The sequence below is a fragment of the Rattus norvegicus genome, chromosome 6 (assembly GCF_021556685.1).
Source record: "Rattus norvegicus strain SHRSP/BbbUtx chromosome 6, alternate assembly SHRSP_T2T, whole genome shotgun sequence".
Taxonomy (NCBI): domain Eukaryota; kingdom Metazoa; phylum Chordata; class Mammalia; order Rodentia; family Muridae; genus Rattus; species Rattus norvegicus.
The window spans coordinates 26,240,358-26,260,603 of NC_141539.1; the positions used below are offsets into that span (position 1 = coordinate 26,240,358).

General features: G+C 41.6%; 1 protein-coding gene across 7 annotated transcripts in view; it reads right to left on the reverse strand.

Moving 5' to 3' along the window:
• The window catches only part of Rasgrp3 (RAS guanyl releasing protein 3), a 98,557-nt gene that overhangs the window by 67,013 nt on the left and 11,298 nt on the right, over positions 1-20,246 (reverse strand). For 4 of the 7 annotated variants that reach the window (XM_087553058.1, XM_087553053.1, XM_087553059.1 and 1 more), the window contains exon 2: positions 5,739-5,846. The exons of the other annotated variants lie outside the window; for them this stretch is intronic. The gene's annotated coding sequence lies outside the window, so the exon portion shown is untranslated. The remainder of the gene's footprint in view (positions 1-5,738; positions 5,847-20,246) is intronic. 7 annotated transcript variants of the gene reach the window in all.

Genomic DNA, 20,246 nt, shown 5'->3' on the forward strand with positions numbered 1-20,246 from the left:
TGTTGGGCAAATGTTTCTTCAGAATAATCTCATTTCCCAGGAAGATATGTGTGAACAGAGAAAAAAAATCTCAAAACAAGTATCAAAAAATGTAAGACAGTTTGTTTGTCTGATTGTCTCTGAGAGTTGAGTTCACTTACCCCTCAGCCGTTTTCTCTTGTTGTTTGTACACAGTCTTTTAAAAATGAAACAGGCCACCGCTTCTCGGCCTTGTGGCTAAGATCAAGTGTAAAAATGAGACAGGGAAAACGGGCTGAGGTTGTGGCTTGGTTGGTAGAGTGTTTGCCTGAACTGGATTACACCAGTAATCCTAGCACTTGGGGAGGTTGAAACAGGAGATCCAGAGGTTCAAGGCTATCTTCAGCTGCACGGGGAGTTCAAGGCCAGTCTGGGATACATGGGACCTACCTACCTCAAAAATAAATGAATGATCAAACGAACGAATGAATGAGTGAATGAATTAAACAAAGGTACAAGAGAGGGGAAGTGATCTAGAAAACACTTAGGTACATTCAGCATTTACACAAAGAGGATACAGTCACTGAGAAGAAAAAGAGATTAAAAAAATACAAAGAGGAAAAAGCAAGCCCCAGAGTTCATTACCAGAGCTGGATACTTCTTGAGTCCCTCACTTGCAAGCCTTAAACAGAATACTTGACAGGAAATTGCTAGAAGCGATGGAAGCAGCAGGTTGCATGGGCATAGGAAGAAGAGAGAACAGTGGTCTGGTCTGAGCCCCCAGATTCCACTTCTGAGGTTCCCTCTTGGACTTTGTGCCTACACAAGGCAGCCCCTTATGTAGAGATTCCCAAATGTCCCATCACAGATCTGAGGACAGAAAGCATCGTCTTTCTGGCTATTCCCTGACTTGTGCCAAACTCCACACAGACTGTTCTGACTTGGTGACACACCATCTGCTGTTGGCTTGAGGCACTGACACTAATGTGCATGTGCCTTAAGCCCAGCCCCATTTCCTTACCTTGCAGGGACTTTGCATTTAGCGGTGCTCCTCACCTTCCCCACACCCCCTTGATACTATCTCAGTTTCTCTTTTAGCTTCAATCTTCATCTAAGGATCTCGGGAGTCTGAGACTTCACGATGCCTGGCTAGCTCAGGTGGGAGAGCATGAGACGTTTAATCTCAGAGCCAGGGGTTTGTGCCCCATGTTGGGCATCAGTTGTGTGTCCCCATTTTGCCACACCACTGGGTTATGGGAAACACTGCTGGGTGGATGAAACGCAAAGACGTTGACTGTGTTTACCCCACACAGCCACCTTTGGATGCTGGACTTTAGGGAAGTGCTGAGACATTGCTCAGGGGATGGGAAAAGGCAGACTAGGATGTGGGAAGCTGAGGCTGGGGTTTCCTGACTCCCGGGCACCCACTTGCCTCTGGGGTGCTGCACAGAGGAGGCAGGAACAAAGTGTTGGGGGTCCACGGACCACGACAAGACTGGGATGGGGGAAATGGGGAAGTCCAGCTTAGCTCATTTGTGATTGTCCTTAGCTTGGTGGTGGTTGCCTGGGGTTGCAGATGGGCCTTCCAAGGGAGACTCTGGTTGTGGCTCTGTAGGCAAAGGCCTTCTCCATTTCAATGGAAGAGACAGTCCTTGGTTCCAAACTGTTCATTGATTTTTCATTGTGGAAAATGGGTGCATACCACCTCCGCAGGGTGGACCAGAGATTAAATACCTTCTGCAGGAAGGAATGTCTGGGAAGGGAAACTTATTGGATAAACCATCAGGGCCTCTATATACCTCATTAGCATATGGAGAACTCTTTAGGCTATGTGACCACAGGTCACGTTTCCTATGTGAAAGGTATGGCACGTGTTCCAGGCCAGGGCTCTAGTAGCCAATAAGAAGATGCTTAGCATCTCAGGTGGTGCCTGGGTGCCATTGTCTCAGACCCACTAACCTTACTAAGTGTCCTAGCATGGTTTACTGTCCCACAGGGGTACTGTCCCTGCTCTTCTTTCTCCACCCCTCATTGCTTTCCTTTTAACTATGTGAAATCGAAGCAAGTACCCAATCACAGCTAACTCATCTTAAGAGTTGTGCTAGCTACGTCCCTGTTCTGAAAAAGAAAAAATTGTTTTCTACGTGTTCAGAGTTGAGATTTTTTAGTTCCGCTCACTGCTCTTGCACAGAACAACCAATGTCATCAAATGATCAGAAATACAGTGTCTGCACTCAATCTAGTAAAGCTCGTCAAAAATGGGACAAAAAAAAAATCTCTGCTCTAAAGTTTAATAGCTCTGTGGGAATAAAGAGCAACACATGGAACACCATAGACAAGTAGAATTAATTATGATAGCAATTATAATATATTAATATGTATATACTATGATAATTTCAATACATGGTAATATATTATAAAATATGTAATATATAACCTGTTAACTACTGTACGAAAGGTCCATCCCCATAGTAAAGCTCTAGAAAGATGCTGTTATCATTCCCAGATAGCTCTGATAGCTTCGCCAGCCTACTCACAACTAACAAGCAGTCTAAGGAATAAGGATGTAAACCCAGATTATCACTCCAACTCTAAAATCTATGTATCACCCCCACACCTCGTTTGGTAGCCACAAAGTTTTCTTAGAAGTCATCGAAGACTTGTTCATCTACTTAAGCTTACACACCTCCAGGCACAGCAATCTTGTTAACTTTATTATATTTGAGGTGTAATTATTGGCATATAAGAATAGCTTCCTTAGTTGGGTAGTGGTGGTGCACACCTTTAATCCCAGCATGCAGGAGGCAAAGGTTTGGTCTATAGAGATAGTTCCAGGACAGCGAAGGCTACACAGAGACCTCATCTCAAAAAAAAAAAAAAAACCAAAACCAAAAACAAAAAAATCCAAAAACCAAAAACAAAAAAAGAAAAAAGAATAGCTATCTAATTATCAACCACAAATGTGATGTAAGGAAGTGTCTGTGTGGTAGATCTTTAGTCATCAGGGAAATGCAAATCAAAACAACCCTGAGATTTCACCTCACACCAGTGAGAATGGCTAAGATCAAAAACTCAGGAGACACCAAATGCTGGCGAGGATGCGGAGAAAGAGGAACACTCCTCCATTGTTGGTGAGATTGCAGACTGGTACAACCATTCTGGAAATCAGTCTGGAGGTTCCTCAGAAAATTGGACATTGAACTGCCTGAGGATCCAGCTATACCTCTCTTGGGCATATACCCAAAAGATGCTCCAACAAATAACAAAGACACATGCTCCACTATGTTCATAGCATCCTTATTTATAATAGCCAGAAGCTGGAAAGAACCCAGATGCCCTTCAACAGAGGAATGGATACAGAAAATGTGGTACATCTACACAATGGAATATTACTCAGCTATCAAAAACAATGACTTTATGAAATTCATAGGCAAATGGAAGGAACTGGAAAATATCATCCTGAGTGAGGTAACCCAATCACAGAAAAACACACGTGGTATGCACTCATTGATAAGTGGCTATTAGCCCAAATGCTTGAATTACCCTAGATGCACAGAACACATGAAACTCAAGACAGATGATCAAAATGTGAATGCTTCACTCCTTCTTTAAAAGGGGAACAAAAATACCCTTGGCAGGGAATAGGGAGGCAAAGATTAAAACAGACACAGAAGGAACACCCATTCAGAGCCTGCCCCATATGTGGCCCATACATATACAGCCACCCAATTAGACAAGATGGATGAAGCAAAGAAGTGCAGGCTGATAAGAACCGGATGTAGATCGCTCCTGAGAGACACAGCCAGAATACAGCAAATACATAGGCAAATGCCAGCAGCAAACCACTGAACTGAGAACGGGACCCCCATTGAAGGAATCAGAGAAAGGACTGGAAGAGCTTGAAGGGGCTCGAGACCCCATATGAACAACAATGCCAAGCAACCAGAGCTTCCAGGGACTAAGCCACTACCCAAAGACTATACATGGACTGACCCTGGGTTCCAACCTCATAGGTAGCAATGAGTAGCCTAGTAAGAGCACCAGTGGAAGGGGAAGCCCTTGGTCCTGCTAAGACTGAACCCCCAGTGAACGTGATTGTTTGGGGGGAGGGTGGCAATGGGGGGAGGCTGGGGAGGGGAACACCCATATAGAAGGGGAGGGGAGGAGTTAGGGGGATGTTGGCCTGGAAACTGGGAAAGGGAATAACATTCGAAATGTAAATAAGAAATACTCAAGTTAATAAAAAAAAGTGTCTGTGTGGTAGGCAGGCATGAAAGGAAAATTATAATGTTCTCTCCATGAACAAATGGATTCTATGGGGTAAACACAGATAAGTTCCAAACAGCCCATCTCCAGGTACATCTTTGGAACACAATGCACAGACGAATTGGAAATCATGTTAATAGCAGACAAAATGAGGGGAACAGCCTCCATCAGAATTGTTCTCTGCACCCAGCCCCCACAGCTCCTCTTGGAGAAACTCTCAAGTTCGCCAAGTCCTGACAGCAGAATTCTCCTCTCAGTTCTCTGTCTTGTCCTGGTTCCTGCTCTCCTCCTTTTCCCCTCTGTGGAAATTCTCACTCACTTTTATAAACGCTACCCTTAGCGTAATTGTATTATTCACTTTAATTTGTTTAAATTTATCTTTATGGTTGTATTTTTCTCTTAAAACATTCTCCCTCTGGGTGGCTCTTGAACCTTGGCTATCGCTGAGCTCTGCAAACCATGAGAAGTAAAATTTGTCATTCATGGCACAAGACACCTTCCTTAGTTTTCTGCCAATAGTCTTATTCTAAAGTCTGATTCCACAGCAATGTTCATTAATCTGTGAGGACATTACCCCTACCCAGAGACTAGCAGATATGTTGGCTCGGTGGATCTGAACCTGATGCTATCCTTCAGGATGTCCCTGATGTTCCCAAGATTCTTTTAGCTCTTGAAAGCAATATACAACTTTAATTTCTCTGAACCATCTCTGAGCATTTTCCCCAAGAATCAGTCTAGGAGCAGACAAATTTCAGATGTATGATTTATTTTCTAGTCCAGCATCTGTTCGGTTGAATTTCAAAGCAGAAAATGCAAGCCTGGTTCAGAGACAATGAGAAAAATAAATAAATACTGAAATATATTCTTCCCCTCAAAACATGTAGCTAAGTACATGAGGAGGGGGGCATGGTTTGAACTTCCTAAGACTCAAAGAGTAGAAACCCAACTCCCCTGATGCCCTATGTGAGCCCGGTACTTCCCCTGTCCCACCTCTCCATCCTCACATTGTAGCTTCACCTGAGTCCACCACACTGCCTCGGGATCACACCACAGTCTCCTGGCCTCGCCTAGAAGATAATGCTATTGTTTACATCTTCTAAGTGAGTGAATGAGTGGATGAATGGAGAGAAGGATGGATGGAGGGAGGGAGGGAGAGATATGTGTGTGGATGTTTGCACCAGGGCTATGATAATAAAATACCTATATTATTTGGATACCACCCCATGTGCTCAAAATTGTACACAATTCCAAACAAAGTCAGTTACCTGTTCCAAACAATGTCAAACCGTTAGCTGCTTTTTCTCTTCACTAGACTTATCAGATTACTAAACCCAGCTAACTAATTACAATTCTACTCCACATCTATTGGCTGAGGGGAGAACCACTGATATATAGAGATCCTTTGAGCTCTTTGCTCTTTACATAGGACTTCCTGGGAGAACATAGAGGAGACCTTTAACTGAGTAGAAGCCAGCTAATGAGGACCTAATGCTCTTGCAAGAGAATTTTCTTACCTGTAAATCATGATGGGTTCACTAAGAAGACAAGTTTAGCAGAACATCAGAGGTGGTGGGCAAATGATTTTTTTGCCTAATCGTTTCATTAAACCTGGTTGTCCACTCCTGTCATAGAAAAACAAGTAGGCTTTACTCTTGTGGAGTAAAACATGTCACATTCAGGGTTCTGAATGGAGACTCTAGCTTTGCTTCTAGAGACAAGAGGCTGGATTCTTGATAAAGCTTCTCAGGTAGTGGGAATGAACACCGCGGAGTAAGTCACTTGAGACAGAAGATCATGGGCTGCTCAGCCAGAAACAGACAGTTTAACCTGCGAATCTGTGATCGAATGTGAATCCCCACAGATTCTTCACAAAATCAGAAAAGCACCACTCCGATGCTTCATTTTATAAAGTGCTTAAATTTAAAAGCATTACTTATTCGCTCATGATAACAAATTGAATAAAAGAGAACTAGGCATCGGGTACTTACCAATCCCCTTTCCTATGTGTTCTTGACTCACTGACATAACAGATTTTCTGTGTCACATGACAGCAATATGAGAGTCCATAAAGATAGATACCATATAGAAATGAATATCCTAGTAAGAGCACCAGTGGAAGGGGAAGCCCTGGTTCCTGCTAAGACTGAACCCCCAGTGAACTAGACTGTTGGGGGGAGGGTGGCAATGGGGGAGGGTGGGGAGGGGAACACCCATAAAGAAAGGGAGGGGGAGGGATTAGGGGGATGTTTGCCCGGAAACCGGGAAAGCGAATAACACTCGAAATGTAAATAAGAAATACTCAAGTTAATAAAAAAAATAAAAATAAAAGATAGATATCATAGATATGCCTTTCTGTTTTTAAAATTGATACGCTATAATTTGATTTTCTTTTTTATCATGGTCAAGTATATTGGCTCCAAACGCAATAATATAGTTTTCTGAACTTCTGCATTCTACCCTACTGTATAGCCATAACAGATTTTACTCACTTGCACTGTTGATGAATATTCAAACTCCAATTTTTGCTTCTATTGCCCACAACATCACTGTGTGCACGTCTTCAATTGTTGGCCCTTTTATTTCTATAGCATAGATTCACAAACTGGGATTATTAGGAGCTCTACTTTATTAATTTCTGCTAACAAAGATTCTCTTCTTGATCAAATGCTTGTCAGGTTCCTTACCCCTCTTATCCATCCAAATCTACCCGGATTTGAACAAACCCAGACTGGGGAGATTGCCTAGTGGGTTCGTTGCACAAGCAGAACAACCTTGTTCTGGGCCCCAGAACATCCACAAAGCTGCACATAGTAGATAATGTCTGTTATCTCCTATAGAGAGATGGGAGGCAGAGAAGAGACAGGAGACTGCTTAGCAAAAGCAGCTAATCTGGCATAGCCTGTGACAAACAGCAAAGAGACCTGTCTCAAACAAGATGGGTGAGGACCTGCCACTCGAGTGGGTCCTCTGCTATCTCAGTGTGTCAGGAAGCCATGTGCTTCCCTGCACTCTCACACACATGAGTGCATACAGCACAACAGAGAGAGAGAGAGAGAGAGAGAGAGAGAGAGAGAGAGAGAGAGAGAGAGAGAGAGAGAGAGAATTTGAACAAACCTCAAAATCGTCTCTGGAATATCAGTGTAACATCTGTAATGCTGCTTTAGTTTGCCCTTAGACATACTTGCATGAGGAAGCTCAAGGATATAAAAATAAAAAAATTTAAAAAACAACCTTTATTGCTTGTTGCAGCCATGAGTAGGACAAAGCCTATCTCATCTGTGGGAGCACAGATCCTAACTTCGATAACTGCTAACTTCCTGACCTTGACAACTAGCAGACCGGGACAACCTAAGGTCACCAGTACTCACCAACCCCCTGACTATTGAGCCTCTACTGGACTGCTCCCCCCTTTTCCCTTTACAATATCTCATTTCTTCAGTATTGCCATGGTTATAACTGATGAAAATCTGTCTTTGTCCCTTGAACTTCTGTCGACTTGACAAAAAGTTCTTTTTCCTTGGCTGAACAACAAGCAGTAGGACAAAGGCCTCAGCCTGAAATATTCCTAGAAACGTCAATCGGAAGCTTCTACATTGTAGAATGAGAAGCAAAAAAACTTCCTTTCCAAATCACATCCCAGCAGCCACACTCACTCAGTAACTGAAATGGAAGGTGCCTGTTCAGTTTTTGTGAGGAATAAGTCTTTTAAAGGATCTTAAACTCATCTAAATTTTGTCAAAGTTTAAATTTGGAGTCTGTCTATTTTTACTACTTTCTTTTCTTTTTTTTTATTGTGTGGTAGTTAGTTTTTAGAGACAGGGTCTTGCTGTGTAGATGAGGCTTGCCTCAAATTCACAATCCTCCTGCATCGACCTTTCAAGTGATAGAATTTCAGGCGTGTACCACCATGCCTCCTGCTACCCCTTGCAATTATAGTATTTGTTATCTGTACATACCAAGACTCCCATGAATTCTAAGACCATTTCAGTCAGGCCATCAATTGCTGACTGGCCAAAAAAAATTTTTTTTTTAATTTCAAAACGATCAGGAGAAGGTACAAACTGCCAGGCTATAAGGAACTGAAATCCTAAAGTTGTTATCTTGAAGCATCTTCCTGCACATTCCCAGTATGCATTGGTACTGGTGAGGTGGTCAGTCCCTCCCACACATGACTCTGTGTGGTTGTTGGACTTGTAACTGAAGAGCCAGCACCTCACTTGACACCTAAGGCAAGAATATAATAGCAACATAGGGCCAAGGATCACCAATATCTACTAGATACACTCCTCCAGGTGAGGTAGTTTCTTAAAACAACCAAAACAACACCAACACCAACACCACCAGCACAACTCTTCTATGTGCTAAGTCTTAATTGCATACTTTAGCTTGGTAAATTGGATGAAGAGAGAATTTTTTATAGGGTATACAGTCTACATCACTATTAACAATGACTTCAGCCCTAGCTACCTCATTCTAGGTCACTAACGAACACATGCCAGGTTCCTGGCTTTCAGGGGGAAAAAAGTTGTATTTCTTACAACAAAGGAAATTTGTTCACAATTCTCAAGCATTCTTTATTTTTAGAAAGGCATTCATTTAGAGATTATGAGAAATGTACAAACTCCTGGTTCATTAAAAAAAATCACACCTCACCAATCAAACTGTAGCCTACAGGAATCAAGGACATTTATTAAATAAAATAAATCTAAGTCCAATTTTGGATCGAATTTACTGGTCCAGATGAGCCGTGTCTTTTCCTTCAGAATAAAATTCTCTGCTCCTGTCACACACAGCAACTTCATGATGCCAGAGTGCTCAGAAATGAACTACTATAAATAAACCCTTAGCTCTCACCTTGGTGCCCTCAACGGAAAGGCCAGGTGAGACTATGTCAGCTTGAAATAGGTCCCCTGGGCCCGGTTCCACAGACCGTATTTGTTTTAAATTCTTTTCTTTTTTTATTGGATAGTTTATGTATTTACATTTCTAATGTTATCTCCTTTCCCATCCCCCTTCCCTCTGCTTCTATGAGGATGCTCCCCCTCCCACCACCCCACTCCCACCTCAACACCCCAGCATTCCCCTACACTGGGTCATCGAGCCTTCACAGGACCAAGGGCTTCTCCTCCTATTGATGCCATTCTCTGCTACGTATGCAGCTGGAGCCATGGGTCCCCTCTTTGGTTGGTGGTTTAGTCCCTGGGAGCTCTGGGGGATCTGTTGGTTGATAGTAATCTTCCTGACAATTCTCTCACGAGCACTTTGTTTTTCTCTGTTAGTCCTCTGTCACCTAGTGAGAGAGGTGGCATGATGAGCTGGGGACCAACTGCACACCATAGAAAGGAGATGAGATTCTCATTCCCCACTCAGGCACGCACAAACTAAACTTTTCAGGACTTAAAAAAAAGCCTTTATTTTTAATAAGGAAATGGAAATGCCCAAGTCAAAAGGCATAGGTTTTAGAACAGAAATCACACATTCTACTTCAGAAATGTGGCCTATAAAAATAGCCAACAAATGAACAGAGACACATGTAAGACAAATTCAACATATATCATTCTATAAAAAGAAACAATCCAACAGTTAGGGGACAAGGCAGGAATTGGAGGCTCATGTCTGTAATATTAATACTCAGGAGACTGTGGCAAGACTTTGTGAGTTGAGGGCAAGCCTAGTTCAATAGTGAGTTCTAGGCCAGTCTGAAGTATAGTGTAAGAAACTGTCTTTAAGAAAAAAAAGATAAGAGGCAGTTGGTCAAAATAATCAGAATGAATAAATGTCAATGAAGTCACTATTATACAACCATGAGAAAAGATGAAAACAAAAATATATCTGTTCTTATAAAACAAGCCAAACATGATTCTACTTTACCACTTCTTATACGATTAATTTCAGCATCGAGTATAGTTCACACTGACTTTCAACAAATTCACTACATAGCTGAAGATAGCTTCAAATTTTTTACCTTACCATCCCAACCTCTTAAAGGCTGAAATAACACACATGTGTCACATACCTGCCAATATTGATATTAGACTTTGTTAAATCAAGTGTGTGTTCCAATTAAAGGAGACATATTGTATAACTTTCAAGGCACAAATGGGGGAAAATAAAAATACAGTGTACTTAAAGAATTCGAAAAAGGCAGAAAGAGAGAAATAAAAAAAAATGTGATACTAAAACTGAAGTTACATAATATTTTAATGACCACAGCATAGATTGAAGTCACCTTCAGAATGTAAACCTTGTCACTAAAGGGCAAATAAGAAGGTAGGCCCCAGTTCAGCTCAGTTTCCATGAGGAGTAAAGTTGTCTGTGTGTATATAGCAGGACCAGAGAGAGACACCTCTCACCAGCTCAACCTCTTTGAACTGCTTATTCTAAATCCTTGACACGAACTAAAAGCAAGCTCTTAGAGCCCCAAAACAGCAGGGGACACTGACTGATGCAGTAGAAAAAGCAAGGGATGGGGAAACAGAGGAGGAGACAGAGAATGAATCTATCTGTGCCCTAAGTTCACCACAAAGAGAAGGAAACTTAGAAAGAGTTGGCCATCCGTTGTCTAGCCAGTATCAGGAAGACCACACCCCACTTCCTCCATGGATGGTTTGTGCATGCAGAGTGGACATCCTCTAGCACTGAGCTTCTGTTCTCCCTAGGATTTCAGAAGGTGGACTCTTTGCCTGCATAATGGAGTCGGAACTCCTTGAAAAAATCTGTACTAAATTTAGCCAGGCCAAATGGTACAGTTCATTGGTTAGTTCACAGTGTGTGAAACTAGATAGATGGTTCTAATCAGTCTTATCAGGGAAACAGATGGAATTTTTTCCCCAGAAGTAAATTCTTTAGTCTGATTCCAAAAGGAGACCACATGGTTCCTCTGGGCTGTCTATGCTTGGCAGTACTTTCTCAAGCTCTGTCTTTTGACACATGTTGGGATGAAGTGCAGGTTCACTGTGGGTGAGGCACTAGGAATGACAGCAATCTTCATTACTCGAAGACAGCATCTTCCAGATGTCCTTCCCCGTTCTCATTTTTCAAGGATTTTGCAATGTTGTCCTGATCATTCAGTAGCTAAAAATAGAAAACCAAACAGGACAAGGAACCCAAAGACCTGACTGTTCATGCTACCTAAGCCTTTGTCGTTTTGAGGGACAATAGGCAACTCTACTCCATTGCTCTTAGGAATCCATCTTAACAGTAAATCAACAAAATGGGTGGTAATATATGTCTCATGGATTTGTTTTCAAAGGAAAGGATACGCCACAGAAAAGGTATTTTGAAGAACAATCCTTCTGAAATTTCTAGGAGAAACAATCTCACAGTGAACTCCTTGTTTCTCTGACTCTTGTAATCCTTCTGTCTTCCCTCTTCTGCAATGATCCTTGGGCCTTAGGTGCAGGGTTATGTTGTAAATATATTGGTTGGGACAAACACCACAATTCTGCATTTTGATTATTTATGGTTTTCTGTAATGGACTCCAACTGTTGCAAAGAGAAGTTTCCTTCATAGGAGGTAACATAATCTGGGGGCATAAGGACAAAAATTTGAAATGCAATTAGGAATTATGTTGGTTTGGTAAAGTGGCTGTTGTTGACTCTTCTTTAAGATTCATGGCTTTACTAGGTAAATGGCTATTTTGAATACCAGGCTTGACTCCCCTCTCGTGGAGTGAGTCAAGTCCAGACCAGGATGACACCAGTAGACTTGCTGGATAGACTGAGGGGAAGCTCATGAGTCCTCATCCTTCCACGAAGAACTACAGACAACTACGGACTGCTCAGAATGGGAGGACAGAGCATATCAATTACTTTTCTTTTTTTTTTTCAGTTACTACTGTACTTTATTGTGTTCAACCAAATCACCATGTTACAAGAATAGCAAGCTGCCATAATAAAAAATAAGGCTCCTCTATCCAGCACCAGATAGCATCATTTTACTTTCAAGCCTAGAAATTGCACACTTGTATATAAACCAACCGAAGATGAGGATTGAGAGTTCATCTTGGTGGATTTTTCCTTTGATGAATATGAAGTGTCCTTCCTTATCTTTTTTGATGACTTTTAGTTGGAAATTGATTTTATTTGATATTAGAATGGCTACTCCAGCTTGCTTCTTCTGACCATTTGCTTGGAAAGTTGTTTTCCAGCCTTTCACTCTGAGGTAGTGTCTGTCTTTGTCTCTGAGGTGTGTTTCCTGTAGGCAGCAGAATGCAGGGTCCTCATTGGGTATCCAGTTTGTTAATCTATGTCTTTTTATTGGGGAGTTGAGGCCATTGATGTTGAGAGATATTAAGGAATAGTGATTATTGCTTCCCGTTATATTCATATTTGGATGTGAGGTTATGTTTGTGTGCTTTTCTTCTCTTTGCTTTGTTGCCAAGACGATTAGTTTCTTGCTTCTTCTAGGGTATAGCTTGCCTCCTTATGTTGGGCTTTACCCTTTATTATCCTTTGTAGTGCTGGATTTGTAGAAAGATATTGTGTAAATTTGGTTTTGTCATGGAATATCTTGGTTTCTCCATCTACGTTAATTGAGAGTTTTGCAGGATACCGTAACCTGGGCTGGCATTTGTGTTCTCTTAGGGTCTGTATGACATCTGTCCAGGATCTTCTGGCCTTCATAGTTTCTGGCGAAAAGTCTGGTGTGATTCTGATAGGTCTGCCTTTATATGTTACTTGACCTTTTTCCCTTACTGCTTTTAATATTCTTTCTTTATTTTGTGCGTTTGGTGTTTTGACTATTATGTGATGGGAGGTGTTTCTTTTCTGGTCCAATCTATTTGGAGTTCTGTAGGCTTCTTGTATGCCTATGGGTATCTCTTTTTTTAGGTTAGGGAAGTTTTCTTCTATGATTTTGTTGAAGATATTTACTGGTCCTTTGAGCTGGGAGTCTTCACTCACTTCTATACCTATTATCCTTAGGTTTGATCTTCTCATTGAGTCCTGGATTTCCTGTATGTTTTGGACCAGTAGCTTTTTCTGCTTTACATTATCTTTGACAGTTGAGTCAATGATTTCTATGGAATCTTCTGCTCCCGAGATTCTCTCTTCCATCTCTTGTATTCTGTTGGTGAAGCTTGTATCTACAGCTCCTTGTCTTTTCTTTTGATTTTCTATGTCCAGGGTTGTTTCCATGTGTTCTTTCTTGATTGCTTCTATTTCCATTTTTAATTCCTTCAACTGTTTGATTGTGTTTTCCTGGAATTCTTTCAGGGATTTTTGTGTCTCCTCTCTATGGGTTTCTACTTGTTTATTTATGTTTTCCTGGAATTCTTTCAGGCATTTTTGCGATTCCTCTCTGTAGGCTTCTACTTGTTCTCTAAGGGAGTTCTCCACGTCTTTCTTGAAGTCCTCCAGCATCATGATCAAATACGATTTTGAAACTAGATCTTGCTTTTCTGGTGTGTTTGGATATTCCATGTTTATTTTGGTGGGAGAATTGGGCTCCGATGATGCCATGTAGTCTTGGTTTCTGTTGCTTGGGTTCCTGCGCTTGCCTCTCGCCATCAGATTATCTCTAGTGTTACTTTGTTCTGCTATTTCTGACCGTAGCTAGACTGTCCTATAAGCCTGTGTGTCAGGAGTGCTGTAGACCTGTTTTCCTGTTTTCTTTCAGCCAGTTATGGGGACAGAGTGTTCTGCTTTCGGGCGTGTAGTTTTTCCTCTCTACAGGTCTTCAGCTGTTCCTGTGGGCCTGTGTCTTGAGTTCACCAGGCAGGTTTCTTGCAGGGGAATAGTTGGTCCTACCTGTGGTTCCAAGGCTCAAGTTTGCTCGTGGGGTACTGCCTAAGTCCTCTGCGGCAGCAGCAACCGGGAAGATCTGCGCCGCTCTTTCCGGGAGCCTCCGTGCACCAGGGTTCCAGATGACATTTGGTGTTTTCCTCTGGCGTCTGGATGTGCACAGAGTGCAGTCTCTTCTGGTTTCCCAGGCGTGTCTGCCTCTCTGAAGGTTCAGCTCTCCCTCCCACGGGATTTGGGTGCAGAGAACTGTTTATCCGGTCTGTTTCCTTCAGGTTCCGGCGGTGTCTCAGGCGCAGGGGTCCTGCCGCTCCTGGGTCCTCCCCTATGGGAACCCAGAGTCCTTATACAGTTTCCTCTTGGGCCAGGGATGTGGGCAGGGGTGGGCAGTGTTGGTGGTCTCCTCCACTCTCCAGCCTCAGGAGTGCCCACCTGATCAGGCGGTGAGGTCTCTCTCCCACGGGGTTTGGGAGCAGAGAGCTGCTGCGGGCCGGGATCCGCGGGTGTCTTTTTTTTTTTTTTTTTTTTTTGGTTCTTTTTTTCGGAGCTGGGGACCGAACCCAGGGCCTTGCGCTTCCTAGGCAAGCGCTCTACCACTGAGCTAAATCTCCAACCCCATCAATTACTTTTCTGATACTAAATGGGTCAGCTCTGCAAAGATACTCAGACAAGTTACATTATATATCATATATTTAAGATTATATATAATGTATACATATATAATGTGTGTGTGTGTGTGTGTGTGTGTGTGTGTGTGTGTGTGTGTGTGTGTTTCTGGAATTAACTAAAATTCAAACATGGAGAGCACATCTGTGATTGGTTTGAAGTAATCCAGATCTTGAGGTGGGAAGACACACCTTTAATTGGGGCCACACCTTCTGCTGGAGGCCTATATAGGGACATGGAAGAAGAAAGCTTTTGCTCGTCTCTGTGTTTGTTCTTACCTTGGTACCAAGTCCCTTTCTGCACTGGTATTAGAGCCTACTTCTTCAGGATTCCAGTACTAACTGAAGAACAATCCAGCCTCTTAGCATGAGCAACATCTGGATTCTTGAACTTTCTGTTCACAGCCAGGCACTGTTAAACTCACTGAACCATAGCCTGTAAGTCATTCAGATAAATCATACACACTACACACAGGCACACACACACACACACACACACACACACACACACTGTACTCACACATGTGTGGTGTGTGTGTGTGTGTGTGTGTGCCTGTGTGTAGAGAAGGAGGAGGAGGATTCATTCTGGTACTCTAAAGAATCCTGACTGATAATATTTCCTATATAATTATATATAAATATATAGTATATACATAAACTATATTTTGTACCATATACTATAAATAAATTTATACTATGTAAGTATATATAAATATGTGTGTGAGTGAGTTTGTGTGTGTGTGTGTGTGTGTGTGCGTGTATGTGTTTGAAACCACAATAAGGTAAAACAAGAGGCCATAAATTTAAAATAGCAAGGGAGGAAGTTCATGGTAGGGGTGGGGGAAAGAAAGGAAAGAGGGAAATTATAAAGTTGTATTTTTACTTATTTTATTTTGGTTTTTCAAGACAGGATTTCCCTGTTTAACCATGACTGTCCTAGAACTAGCTTTATAGTCCAGGTTGGCCTGGAACTCAGAAATCCACCTGCCTCTTCCTTCCAAGTGCTGGGATTAAAGGGTGCACTATTAGGCCCAGTGATAAAATTATAACCTCAAAAACATTAAAATTTAAAAAGAACCATTCTATGCTGCCCAACCTTAAGGTATGTCTTACTCCCATGAGGCACTTTGAAAGCTACTTGGTGCTGCTGTCTACGTGGCATCATCTACAAAGAGGCTGAGAAGTTTTAGTCGGCACGGTGACACAGTGTGCCCAGTGTTGCCACTCCCTTCGCTCACCATTTTCAACTACAGTCTCAACCTGCCCAATCTACTTCCACCCACAAACAGGCTTGTGACCCAGGCAAAGCCAATCACGGGCACCCTCATGCTTTGGTTTCTCCTGAGCATTCCAAAAGCAAGCACTGGAATCAGGTGAATTGGCCCCTCACCTAATGTCCCCTTCCTTGTGTTTTTCAGATGTGAAATCAGACAATTCCTTTTCTCCAACCAAAGCCTAAGATAACCTACAATGGATTAACACTTTTTTTTCTGCTGATCCACAGCATTCTGAGTGTTGAAGCAGGAAAAAGAGCTGGGCCTCAACCTGTAGTCAAGCCCCTAGTTTGAAATATGCTTGTCTTCAGTTGAATCTCACCCAGAGAGGAAAGTCCTGTAGTCAAAATTCCTGTATGAAACCTCTTGGGAGAGTAAACCTAGTCTTTTCTGTCATAGAAAAAAGATGATCTCTATTTCTATACAAAAACCCTTTGATCTCATTTGAATAAGATATTAGAGCAAAGCAAATGTAGTTGAGAGGAGAGGGAGGGAGGGGGTTATAGCTAGAAGCTTGAAGATTTTGCAATATGCACATATTTATGATAATCTCAACTCAGTTGATGCCTTTGGCCCTTGGATACTCCCTTCCCTGGGTGCTCCATCTTGAATCATTCTTTCCAACCTTGTGTTCTGTATTTGTGATCCCTCTTCCTTTCCAGGTTCCTCTTTCCAGGATTACAGATTTGTCACAAGCAGAAGAAAGTATTGATCATTTTACTTTCAGAACACAATGTCAGAAGGTGACTTTCTATGCTCTGGAACACTAATTAATTAATTAAGTAAGTAAGTAATTTTTGTTGACTTATATGTTAGTGGTTATAAAAATCATAAATCCTTATAAAAATTAATACTTTGTACCAGGAAGACAAATAAAATTCTGTAATCACAACTTTGTGAAGTTTGTGTTGGTGCGTATCTGTAGTAGTAACCTGTAGATAGCCTTCAGCCATTGTCGTGGACTTCTGCATAGTCCTTGCTTACACAGAATCAAGGCAGATCCTCTCTGGCCAATGGGATACATAAAAAGTGACAGTTGGACTTCCAAGGTAAGGATATAATAAACATTGCCTCATTCTGAAGGAATTCTGATGCCATGCTATGAAGATATTGTTATTTCCTCCAATAAACTTCTGCCCTGTTTGCTTTCTCTAAGCATTCTGTGAATCCCTTAGTGCATTATTGAGTTGACAGAAACTTTCTAAGATCTAGACAGAAAAATAAGCATTCAGATCCCTGAAGGTCAGTGGACCTCAAGAAGTTAAGATATGAAGAGATCGTCACACTGTCACAATGTAATCATGTCTCAGAACTCAAAGACAAAGGTAACGTGGAAAAGCAGCAAGAGAAGCAACTCATCACATAAAGGGAAAACTTTCAGAAGACAATCATCACGTTTCTCCGAAGAAACCTTGTGGGCCATATGAAATGGAATGATGTATAGAGAGGCTAAAAGAAAAAAAAATCCATCAACCAAAGATACTGAACAAAAGAAACCTGGCAAGACCATCTTTCAGATATGAAGAAGGTAAAGAGGACCTCCCCAGACACAGCAGGTATGGGGGTTCGTCACCAATTAGACATGCCTTAGGAGCTAAAAAGTTATTATCAAGCTACATGAAAGTATAAAACTCCTCTCTGGAGACTGAAGCCATGGTCCAGAAGATAAGAGCACTGCTGCTCTTCCAGAGGACCAGGGTTTGGTCCCCAGCCCCACCGTGGCAGCTCACAACTGCTATCCCCAGCCCAGTGAAGCTGATGCCCTCTTCTGGCCTTTGAGGGTATTGAGCATAGACATGCACAGGCAGACAAAATACCACCCCCAACAAAATAACAAATAAAATTTAAGGATATTGAACTCATCCCTGTTAAAAAATAACCTGGTCAAGTTTAGGATGCAGATACTCTCCCAGCTTACAATGAGATTACATCCCTCAAAAGCTCATCAGATGTCAAAAATATTGAAACTCAAAACAACAACAACAACAACAACAACAATAACAAAAACCATTTATTTCTCCAAACCTTCCAAGCACTGTAACAAGACAACACAGTAGGGTATAGAGGGCCAGTTGTTTGTTCTATAATAATGCGTCTGGTTCTATAATCATGTTCTGTAGTCATACACTCATCGCCCCCACCCAGTATCATCACACAGTAAATGCTGCACACGACTGGCTGAAAAACTATCAAATTCTGAAATTTAAAATATGGTTCCAACAGAATGGACTCACTTTTGCCCATCACAAGACCAAAAGGATGAATTGTGAGCCCATAGTAAACATGGGTCCACCCATATTCTAATACCATAATGATAATGGCCTGGCCACTTTTAACTATTTGTGAAAATAGAATGTGAAATATATTAATATTAGCTGTAGATACATTGATTTGTTGATAAACACACAATACAGAATGATGTAAGTTGTGACATCAGTAACAACAAAAACGTTATTGTTTTCAACTTAAAATAGATCGCTAATAATATCTGATGTTTTCTGTAAGCCTCAGGTGGTAACTACAAAGGAAAGCCCATAAACCAAACAAGAGGTAAAAGGTTAGGAATCAAAGCACACTCCTTCAGCAACCACAACAACAATCAAACCACAGAGGAGTCAACCTCAGAGGAAGAATAAACAAGGGGACTCTAGAACAGCAGACCCAGGCTAGAGAGATGTCTCTGCTGTAAAGTGCTTGCTTCACAAGCGTGGTCCAAGTACAGAGCCTCATCACCCATGTAAAATATCAGGCGTGCTGTGCCCACCACTGTGAAGGGCAGGTGTATCCCAAGGATTTGCTTGTTGACCAATCTAGCCAATTAGCAAGCTCCTGGTTCAGTGAAAGATGCTCTTTCAAAAAAAAAATAAAAAGGGTAAAAAGTGATAGACCTTCAACATAACGTGTGACCTCCACATAAGGACAAGCATACCCATGCACACACAGGTAGATGACACATGCATATGTCACATATACACAAAAGAACAGAAAGCAACTAAAAGTTGCAATATAAAATCCTTACCTATCAATAGTTACTTGCTAAGTAAATGGATTAAATCAAAAAACATAAAGTGACTACATGAAGAAAATCCAAAGATCCAACTATGTATCATTTACAGGGTCCCGTGTGTCAGCTTTACACATACTCTGAAAGCAAAGGCGTGCTAAGGGCAATTCCATGCTAAGTGAAGAGAACAGAGGTAGCTACATTTGTATCAAATAAAGGAGACGCCAAGTCATAAACTTGGCAAAAAAACAAAAAGGCAAAAGACTTGAATTATATGATAAATTAATTCATCAAAAGGCTCTAAGAATTATAAATTCTTGTGGTTATTATTGAAACAGATATTTGAAGAGGACTTAAGGTAGAAATAAACAATATAATCACAGGAATTTAGTCTTCATTCAACAGTGGTAAAAACCAAAGTAGAAATGATAGAGCTGAACAACACACTGTAAGTTGAGTAGATTTAGCAGAATAGATTCTACCCAACGACATGGAATATGTATACTTTTAAGTAAAGTGAGTGCAGAACGGTCTCCAGGATAGGCCCAATGGTAGGCCATGAAACAAGCCTTAACAAATTAAAAAAGATAGAAACCTTGTCAAGTAGCTTTTCCAACCACACAACATGAAACAAACAGACAAACAAACGAACAAATCTATAATGGACGAGGGCTGGATATCATGAGGTGCAACTGTAATCCCAGTACTTGGGAAACAGAGGCAGGAGGATTGAAAGTATGAAGCCAGCTTGGGCTACACACTGAAATTGGAGGCCAGCCTGGGTTACACACTGAAATTGGAGGCCAGCCTGGGGTACACAAGAAGACCCTGTCCATACATAAATAAATTTTAAACAATTAAATTAGCCGGACTTGGTGCTTCCAACCTTTAATCCCAGCACTCAGGAGACAGAAGTAGGTAGATTTCTTTGAATTCAAGACTAACCTGGTGTATATAGCAAGTTCTAGCGTAGCCCAGGCTACATATGCAGTCTTAAAAACAAACAGACAAAAAAACCAATCTTACAAGAGATGCATCAATTTCTATGAGCTATAAACTGGGGAGTTTCTAGACCCCTTCCTATGTGTGCATGAGAGTCCAGTAATGGGGTGAAAATGAACAAGAATGGAAGTGATTGTGCTGGAAAAAGAAGTGAGACACAGCTCACAGGAAGGGTGACCAGCTGGGTTCATGGCAGGTGAAGGGCATGATGCTGGGAAATTTGGCCCCAGCTTGTGGATTGGCGTCAGCATCTCAAGGACCAAACCCACAGAGTGGATATGGACAGAGGATGGGATTCTTATCTCAGGAACACTGTTTGAGATGATGAGGAACATT